Source organism: Nicotiana tabacum, chromosome 5 (genome assembly GCF_000715075.1).
Source record: "Nicotiana tabacum cultivar K326 chromosome 5, ASM71507v2, whole genome shotgun sequence".
Taxonomy (NCBI): Eukaryota; Viridiplantae; Streptophyta; class Magnoliopsida; order Solanales; family Solanaceae; genus Nicotiana; species Nicotiana tabacum.
The window spans coordinates 69,649,097-69,657,793 of NC_134084.1; positions in this window are offsets into that span (position 1 = coordinate 69,649,097).

Here is an 8,697-nt window from a genome sequence, read left to right on the forward strand (position 1 = left end):
GTCCTCCTTGTCTCTGACCCCCAAAGTTGTTAACATAATTCATATCTTCCCTCGCCCCTTGATTTTCGCCTTCTCCGCTCCATGAACACATGTAGGACTGATTAACACAGGGTGTACACAGTCCTCCATTTGTCGTGTCAACAATATGCACCTGTTTTGTACCCATCTCATCTATCTTCTTTGTCAAAATACTCATTTGCGTTAGAAGTGTGGCTATGTTCTCTGCCTGCGAATTATTTGGGTCAAGAGGCACTGAATGCACTATGAGTGCCAGTGTTGTACCTCTAGTCATCCACACTGAGTTCTGGGACATCTTGTCCAGAAGGACCTTGCACTCAATGAATGTTTTACTCAAAAATGCACTTCCAGCTGAAGCATCCACATTGGCCTTTAGATTGTCAGCTAATCCCATGTAGAATCTCTGGCCAAGCATCTAGTCTGGAATGCCATGGTGAGGACACTTCACCAGTATCCCTTTAAATCTTTCCCAAGTTTCTTGTAGGGTCTCCATCGGTTGCTGCTTGTACTGCAATATTTCATCAATCTGCCTTGCAGTCTTGTTGGGTGGGTAGAATTTATTCAAAACCTGCTTTACTAATTCCTCCCAGGTGACAATGGAATTGATTGGAAGCGAATTCAGCCAAGTCTAAGCTTCTCCAGTCACAGAGAACGGGAACAGTAATAGCTTGATAGCTTCTGGGGTCACATTTGGTTGCCTTTGAGTCACACAAATTGACAGAATTTTTTTTAAATGTTGCTGAGGGTCTTCAATGTGTGACCCGGAGAACAATCCCTTATTCTGCAGTAGATGCAACATGTTGTTGGTGATCTGGAATGTCTCCGCTTGTATTGCAGGTACAACTATGGCAGTTGCCAGGTTGTCAGCTGTGGGTTGAGCCCAGTCATAAAGTGCAGCTTCGGGCACAAGAGGTGCCACCACTCTGACATTTGGGTCAGCTTGCTCGTCCCTGATGTTTCCGTTGACGTTCTCTACGTCACCCATGTCAAGGTCAAGCTGATGTGGTTGTTGTGATTGTTGGATCCTCCTGTTGGCACGGTTTAATGCCCTAAATGTTTTCTTAGGGTCTGAAAGTCCTTCAAGCAGTTCTCCAGTCCTCAAAGAATTTCTAAGCATACACCTTAATTCCACAAGAGTTCAAACATTAGAATTTCAATGAAAATTTGTTTAGCACCTTTGAAATTTGATTTGAACTAATAATTTTAACACTACTTCTAAGTTGTAATAAATAACATCGTTAGTTCCCCAGCAACAACGCCAAAATTTGATAATGCCCAACTATGCTTTTTAAAAGACAAAGCGGTCGCTGCAAATATAATCCGATTTTAAGTCCGGAATCGAATCCTCAGGGAACTAACCTATTTATTGCACTTTCCAGCAATGTTATTATCAATTCAATCAATCTCTAGATGCAAGATTTTTGATCAATAAAGATTGAGTTTTTGTTTAACGACTTCAACTACTTATTAAAAATAACAATAAGCTAAAACAAAGATAATTCAATGGTAAAAAGGTCTAGGGCAGTGATTTCCACAATTGCTAGTTTAAGTCTTGACTCGTCCGCTATAATCTCGCCGTAATACTCTATGAGGATTAAGAGTTATGGGCTATCGTAATTATCTCTCGATCAACTACGATAATTTACTAGAGCATTCTCTCGAACTACTCTAGCTGACTATGGGTATACAACTCTAGATTATCCTACCAAAGTTTTGTTATCTCTAAACCCACTTTTAAGTTCAAGTAAAGAATCTCTTCAATTACCCAAAAGTGGTGTTGTTCAATAACTATCTAACCCAATATTCTTTCTCAAGCAATATACGGTGATTAGACATGATTAATCAAGAGCTCATTCAATTAATCACCATACAAAACATAGTTGAACAATCATATCATAAATCCGGCTCGATTATAACAACTTGAGTCAAAACTTCAACCAACAATTGGTTCGATCAACCCTAGATAATTGTTTAGCTACTCATAACAAAATAAGGAAGAACTACTAAATTGTTCATAATGTAAAATTGCCAGAATCAAAAAGAGATAGAAGAACTCTAATATTTGGTTGATCTTCTCACACTTGTTCTTCCTCCAAAAGTAGTCTAAAATTAGCCTTTTTTTTAGTTGGGCAAATGTCTAAAGTTTATAAGGGTTTTACAAAAGTTTCCCCTAAACTACACTTTGGTCCACAACTTCCAGCGATTGAACAGTTCACCGTGGTCGCGGTCGACCGCGGTGAACGCTGAGCTTTCTGCCTCCTTGAATTAATCTGTCGCGGTTCACCGCGGTCGCGGTGGCCTTCTTGCCCGGACCATTTATGCTTCTTGATGTTCGGGTACTTCTCGAGTGGACGTTTTTCTTCACATTATCGCCTCCAAAAACACTCCATGTTGCTTCCTCTCATATAATATTCCCTGCTAAACAAAAGAACACTATTTAGAGCATTTTGTTGGCAATATATCTATAAAACAACAACAAAGTATGGTCATATTAAGGTGTAAATATCAACTATATAGCCTACTATCATGGCACAACAACTAACATTGTCGATTTAGATATTCCTATTGGAATAGGAGCTAAAGGCTTGTCATAACCAAACTCGTGGACGATAGAATTATCGTTTAATTCCAGGGAATATATTTGTTGCTCACTTCTAATACTCAGAGGCGGATCTAGAACTTTAAGTTTATGGGTTCCTATAACAATCTCAAGTTAATCTACATGATAACTGGACCAACGAACTGAATTCCAAGCTAAATATTCTTATACTTTTAATGAGTTTTTTAGTACAAATACAGGATCTATGCAAAAGTTACTGGGTTTACGGGAACCCGTAACCTTTGCTCTAGATCCGCCCCTGCTAATACTCATAATTAAACGGTGGAATGAGGCAAATAGCATCGAAGAACCATAACTATCTGAAAAAGGCATTTGTAACCCAATACACAAAACCTCCTCATAATCTTTTCCCTTTAACTAAATAATACCTCCTCAAAATCTAAAAATCAACCCAACTCAGAATATAACATATAATCCAGTTAAAATACCCTCAACCATTGCAATTCACGTAACACTAAATAAGGAAAAAAGATTAATTGACAGAAAAAAAGGAAGAAAAAACAGCATGTCTAAGTCTCAATATTGCAATCCTATGAATTTTCAAAAGGAAACAAAAATAGAAACAAGACTATACATCATAATTCAACAAAGATTATACTAAAAGGATCATTTTAAGCATTTGAACAGTTACAATTTCAAATGAAAACCAAAATCTACTCCAAATTCAAATAGAGAAAATATATCACCCACAGATATATTTAAGTAATCTGTAAGTCAACAATCAAAGGAGCATCAATTTCTTCCATCTTGAATGCTAGCGATAAATAAGCCATAGCTATGAAATTTATGAGCTTTACTTCCCTGTAAAACCAAAAAAGCAATATAGCAGAATGCAGGCAATCATCTATTATAATAGAAAGACAAATTGCATGCATCTATGTTGAAATTGTAGAAAATTCATAGAACAATAGAAATTGATTTGCATAGTTTATTAACATACAAAAACACATCCCTCCAAACCCAGAACAGATATGACCCTTCAAATCGATGGGTAATTTATTCACATACAAAAACAGAGTCATCCAAATCCAGAAGGGCTACGAGCCTATGTTTATCCGCTTTATGAGGATACTGTTTCTATTGTTTTTAAATGGAAATGCAATATGAAAATCTAAGTGCTTGATGATAGGCTATAATTACGTATTTTAGTCAATTATTACATTCCAATTCACAACACTTTAGTTGAGTTTGCGCTTTAATCGCTAGTGTTTTGCACTAATAGTGTGTTTTATGCCTTGTAGGAGTGATTTCGAGCTATGTAGATGTTATGAAATGAATTCAAGTGATTTAGAGCTTGAAGTCTGAGTAAAAGTCTAAGGAATTAAGCCGGAATCGTGTTCGGGGATCAACGGATGATAGTTAAGAACAAACGAAGAATCGAGTAGGCATATTGCGCACTGTCTAGTAAAATGCACATAACTTTTCGCTCAGAACTCTATTTGAGCTCCATAATATATGGTTGGAAAGATAATTCAAAGGGCTACAACTTTTATATTTTATGTTTTTCTAAATTCCAAACAGTCCGCGGTCAGGTCCGCGGTCGAATCCACGACCGCAGACAGAACTTGGGTAAAATCCGCGGCCAGATCCGCAGTTGAATCCGCAGCCGCGGACGTCCTGACCTGGAAAAGTGTCATTTTTAGCATAGGAGAAGGTATAATTGTTTGGGCCCGACCCTACTTGGTATATATACATGGAAAAATGGTATTTTGAGCACCTGGAACATACTTTTGACATAATTTAGACCTGAGGAGGCTGAGGAGACCGAGGTTTCGACCTAAGGAGGCAAGAACACACTAGGAGCAAGACGGAGAATTCTTCTACGAGTTTTTTACTTCCTTCTTCCTATTTTCAGTATTGGTTATGAATTCTAGTATTGTAGTTATGTATACTATTATGAATAACTAATTTATTATCTAGGGTTTTGATGGAACCTATTGAAGGATGATTTTCTTGTTACGTTAATATAGATTTGCCATAATATTTTCTCTATTTGTTCAACTATATTATTATTGTGGTTGGTTGAAGAGCTCTCAATCGACTGTGCCTATTTAGTATGTATTACTCGGGAGAGAGTGCATATTTAGGTAGTTGTTGAACAATATTACTCCTAACGTATATAAGGGATCAATACGGAGGGTTTAAAGGTGTGATTAGGGATAATAAAACCTTGGGTGTAATTCGAGTGAGCCGTACTTAATGCCAGCTAGCGTAATTCGGGAGAATATGTCTAGTAAATTGTGATAATTACTCGGAAAAGAGTTACGACAATTAGAGCGCTCATGATCGGTAGAGAATACTTAGGCGAATTTATAGAAAACGTAGCGGGAAGGATTCCGACAATAGGGGAAATCATAACTCTAGACCTTCTTAATCTTGTCTCTTACCCTTAATATCTTTAGTTATTAATTTACTATTTTAATTTGTTAGTTAATTAGATACAAGAATTTTAATATTTATAATATAGAAATTGTTCGAGCTTGTCTTCTTAGCAATATTGAACAGTTGTAGCTAAGCATTAGTTCTCTGGTATTCGACTCAAGACTTGTAAACTGGATTATATTTGCAACGACCGCTTAGTCCTTTTTATAAGGCATAGTTGGGCGTGATCAAATTTTGATGCCGTTGCCGGGGAGCTAACGGTGTAGTTGTAGGTGTACATATTGCTAGGTTTCAAATTTAAACTTTTATTTTATTTTTGTATTTTTTTTGGTTTTACTTGTTGATTTGAGAACATGGCATCTTGAAATTATGAGAGTTTTGATGTTGGTAATTCTACTTTTGATCCTCCTTATGCATATTGTGGAGGAAATCACCCATGGCAGAATTATTAAAATATTTCCGAGAGCGAGTTTTGTGAACCAACTCAATCTTATGTGTGGGTGGAATGTGTGTGATATGTGTGGTGGTCAAGATGGTCACTTTCATGGTTGTGCTTATATTTCTTATCTTCCTCCAACCCCTTACTATAATGGTTCTACTTTTTCTTGTGAGGATAACAGGAATAAAGAACCTAGGGAAGCTGACCTAAAGAAGATCAAAGATATATTTAAAGTGCCATGTGGAACAATATGATGGGAAATCACGGCAGATACAAAGGCAAGAGGCAACTATTCACAACTTGGAGGCTCAAGTGAATAAATTAATTGAACCTTGTAAAGCGCAACAAGTTGACATTGTGGATAGTAGCCAATATGAGCATGAATTGACTATAGAAATTGCCATTATACTGGAGGATTTAAAAAAATACGGGGAGGGGCTAGAGGCGAAGGCGAGAGTAGAACACCAATAATCAATCGAACTAGATTTTGAGGATGCTGATGTCGTAGAAGAGATACTAGAGTCAACCAAGGATATTGAAGATACATATTTAGTTGACTCTAGTATCATTGATACTGAGGATGTTGAAAATCTCAATGTTCATGTAGTCGAGCGCATTGGTCCACACTCCAAGAATTTTTCCACATTGTGTTTGGATGATGATATTGAAATAGAGTCGTCTGAGCCACTTGAGGAGTCAAGAGATGAGGAACAAGGTGCCTACATTCTGGAATTCTTCTTGCCAGAAAGTCGGGATTATACACCTCATCTAAAGGCCAAGAACTGTAGAATACTATATTATTTTATTGGGCCAGTCAGATTCGTTCCACCACCCCAGGAGCATGATTATAGAGCAAAATCAAAACTGGGGGTCCAATTCATAAGTACAAAGTGGAGGCTAAATGTGATTCACATCGTGCCGCGACGTTAAATCAAGCGTTTGTTGAGAGGCAACCCAGGAGCATGGAAAGCAAAGCTATTGGAAGGATGCAATAACAAACCAGATGGTTGGAACTAAGTGTGAGGTACCCGCACGAAGGACCAAGCCTGAGAAAAGTTTGAGTACCCCATGAGCTGCTAGTGCTTCGGCCTTTGGCCTACCAGGAGTTTTGTTTACCCTCTTATTTGTTATCGTGTGCATTAGGGACAATGCACAATTTTATATGTGGGGTGAGGTGATAGTCTGGGTGACGTTCTATGCTATTTTAGCTGTGTTAGTTTAATTGAATAATGCTTTTGTTTTTTTATAAAAAAATGGACCGTTCCCGGCGATGGATCTATTAGACAATTTTCTTGAGGGATTTAAGTCTAAAAAAAGATTTTCTTTGTAGGTAGTGTAGTAATTCCTCCTTGATTTTTCTTTGTGCCGCGGTTCTTTTCCAAGGGTTTTGTTTGAACTGGGTGTAGTTAGTTTTATTTTTTTAGGAGTAGGAGCTAGTGTGAGATGAATTGAATTGCAGCGATATCTCTTAACTTTGTTATGCCTTGAGAATAGTAGTACTTTGGTTGTGAAACTTAGGCTCATTTTTTGACTCTTGTATAAGTACCTTAAATTGTATAAGCTTAACTTTGCTTAACTGCTTTGACTAGAGTGTCTTGATGAAACCAATCCTGAGTGAGTTGTATGCCATGTGTGTGTGAGGTTTGTGTGTTATTCTGTACATTTCATTTGATGTCTAGAACTTGCCCCGTGTGTTTGCAAAGCAAAATAGTAGTTTTGTTCAGTCATGGAAGTGATAAAGGCGTTTCTTCGTTGAGCCATGTATATATTTTACCCGCTTAATTATTATGTATCGTAGTTAACCCCTTTGAGCCTTTAATCCTGTTTCTTTGGCAACCACATTACAAGACTTACCCCTTTGTTTGAATTAACCATCTATTTGAACCTTTTCACCTCTCATGAGCACTTGAATTGTAATGAACTTTGTAAAGTTAAAGTGTGGGGTGCTTGGTTTGGCTTTTGAGTGAAGCTAATGTGACGACCCGACCAGTCGTCTCATGAGTTACTGCTCCGTTTCCCCTATTTTTGCTTCCTTATGCTTTGTTATCCGTGTTATGTGGTATCCGGTTGGTCGGATCGAATCCGGAATGACTTTGGCAAGGTTTGAGACACTTAGTCTCTTTTAAGAAAGTCTAAGTTAAAAAAGTCAACCGGATGTTGACTTATATGTTAGAGGGCTCAAATGTGAGTTTCGATAGTTCGGTTAGCTTCATGAGGTGAATTGTGACTTAGAAGTCCGATCGGAATAAATTTTGAAAGTTCTGAGTAGATTTAGGCTTGAATTGTCAAAGTTGATATTTTGGCGATTTCCGGTTGGTAGGCGAGATTTTGATATAGGGGTCGAAATGGAATTCCGAGAATTGAAGTAGCTCAGTCGTGTCATTTGGGATGTGTGCGCAAAAATTTTAGGTTATTCGGACGTGGTTTGGTTGGATTTTTGATCAAAAGCGGAATTCGAAAGATTTTAGAAAAGTTTGGCTTGAATCCAATGTGTTTTGGATGATTTGATGTTATTTGAGGTGTTTTGATGATTGGAATAAGTTTGAATAAGGTATTAGTATGTGTTTGCGCCTTTGGTTGAGGTCCCAGGTGCTCGGGTGAGTTTCAGGTGGTCAATCGGATCATTTTGAAGTTAAGAAAGTTACAGAAATTGTAGGTTCAGTAGTTGCAGGTATTTACTCTTCGCGTTCGCGAGTGGACCCTCGCGTTCGCGAAGAGTCAGTTGAGGGAGGTGGAAATTTAGCCTTCGCGTTCGCGAGGCAGGTTACGCGTGCGCGAAGGGCTACGAGATTGTGCATCGCATTCGTGGGTGTGTAATCGCGTTCGCATAGAAGAAATTGAGAGGCTGAGCTTCAGTGAAATTAACCCATCGCGTTCGAGATGGATGGAACGCGTTCTCAAAGGTTCGTCTGAGTAAAGCATCGCGTTCGCGAAGGTCTTGTCGCGTTCACGTAAGAGGATTTTGGTCAAAGTTATTTTTGTGCTTCGCGAACGCGAGGCTTTGACCGCGTTCGCGGAGAAAAATTTTCAGGCCTGGGCAGAAGTTTAAAAGGTCGTCTTGTCCGCGAATGTGAGGTTTATTTCCTCAATAGTTGGTCGGTTTTGGAGCTTTTTGAAGGAGATTGAAGAGAGATTCAAGGAGAATCACTTGGAGGTAAGATTCTTGGACTTAAAACTCGATTATTATGTGAATTCCACCTGGAAAATCATGGAAATTAAACCAAAAATTGAAGAACTA